This window comes from Austrofundulus limnaeus, unplaced genomic scaffold (assembly GCF_001266775.1).
Source record: "Austrofundulus limnaeus strain Quisiro unplaced genomic scaffold, Austrofundulus_limnaeus-1.0 Scaffold3, whole genome shotgun sequence".
Taxonomy (NCBI): domain Eukaryota; kingdom Metazoa; phylum Chordata; class Actinopteri; order Cyprinodontiformes; family Rivulidae; genus Austrofundulus; species Austrofundulus limnaeus.
The window spans coordinates 8,988,244-8,990,096 of record NW_013952405.1 but is presented as its reverse complement, the minus strand read 5'-3'; positions in this window follow the sequence as shown (position 1 = coordinate 8,990,096).

Below are 1,853 nucleotides of genomic sequence, written 5' to 3'. Positions count from 1 at the left end.
GTGTGTGTGTGTGTGTGTGTGTGTGTGTGTGTGTTGTGAAAGACTCTCAGCTATTCAGCTCTGTAAAAATCACTACTCCTATTGTCACTAAAACATTTTTATGTTTGCTGATGTTGATCAGCTGCAGCTGCCATCTTGGACTGGGTTGACTTTAAAAGTTGCAGATCCACTAAAYACTTCCTGAGAGTTTAATTTAAGGCAGTTCTTAAGATATTTGCAAACAGAAGAGCATGTTTAAGGAGTCAACCATATGTCATTGCAAAAACAAACTTGTGGATATAATCTTTTTTTCAAATGCTTTGTGAGGGGGGCGGTTGTGGCACAGTGGTAGGGCAACTCACTTGGGACCAGAACGTTAAAGGTTCAATTCCCTGCCATGCACATATGATGTTCTTGAGCGAGAACCCCTAATCCCTACCTGCTCCCTGAGAGCTCATTGTACCTGCTGCTCCACTTYAGTGTATCTCGTGATGGGTCAAATTCAGAACACAAATCTCATCATTGTATGGAAACATGCATTGATGGCAATACATGAGATATTTTGCCAAATGTACAAACAAGTYAGCACATCATGGTGATAATAAACAGAAAATATCTTCCTTTTACACCTCATACCTGTTCAGGCTGACCTTGTTGTTGTTGTGAGCTGATAGGCTGAATTTGTGGACGTTTTGAAAACTAATGTAATCTTTCCTCAATGAAAGGAATAAAGAGAAAAAGGAAAAAAATACAGTTGTTTGTAATAAAATGAGGTGTATCAATTACTTGAAAAAAATAAAATAAAAAACAACTAAGTAAAAATAAAAATACCTTGAYAAAAAATAATTTTGGTAAAACTGTATTTCACTGATGAGAAAAGTGTTTAAGTAAAGCCATAAAACTGATTACAATATTTGGAAAAGTAAAAGTATGGAGTTGACTAAATTCCTTTACATTTACTCATCTCAGTTAGAGGAACCAGTAGACATAACTTGGTTAAGTACTTTCATGATGAGTTTTGGTTATATTTGAATTTGTAGCATGCAACGAGGTGTTCAATTTWAAAATAAAGAAGTAAAATTACTTATTTTTTATGTTTCTAATGTAACAAAATAAAGTAAATGTTACAACTTTAATAAAAAGACTTGGTAAGAATTACAACTAATAACTTAAACCCTGTAACATGGCTGGATAGTTTTCCTTTTGATCTGTTAATAACCAGCCTGTGGTATAGGTAGTAGAGGCAAATGCTAAGGGCGCTGACCATCTAATGGTGGATGGAAAAAATTCATAACTTTTTATCATTATAGTTGATTTAGTCTAGAAAAATCTCTGGTTACTCAGGTTTATAAAGGTAACTTGTTCTGTGGGTTTGTAACTACATTAGGTGTCATATGCAGAAATGGTTTCTAAAGATAAATAAATAATATCAAAAACAAATGTAAATTGGCAGCGAAATTTAAAAATAATGTAGAGGAACGCCATCTGAAATCTTGCCTAGGACAACAAATTGGCCAGGGTCGGCCCTGTTAATAACCATAAGAACGGTTCAACTGTGTGATAACTTGAGTTTTCCATTAATCTCAACTGATGAAACAAAAACCTGTTATCAGATGTTCTCCTTCCCAAACCCTTCGTGTTGATGAGCAGTGTGTTACTATACCTTTATGTAACAACAGCAGAGTTCAGCAGAGAAAGACAAAAGTGATGTGAACTGACAATATTTTAATGGGGGGCACAAAAGACTGTAAGTGATCAATGGATGCGGCAGCCAAGTGATGCCCGGGGGACGCCTTTGATGTGGGGATCCTCAGAGGGACGCCGGGGGACAATGCCCTCTTTCAGCGGCACGAATGGCAAACACTTCCCTGTCC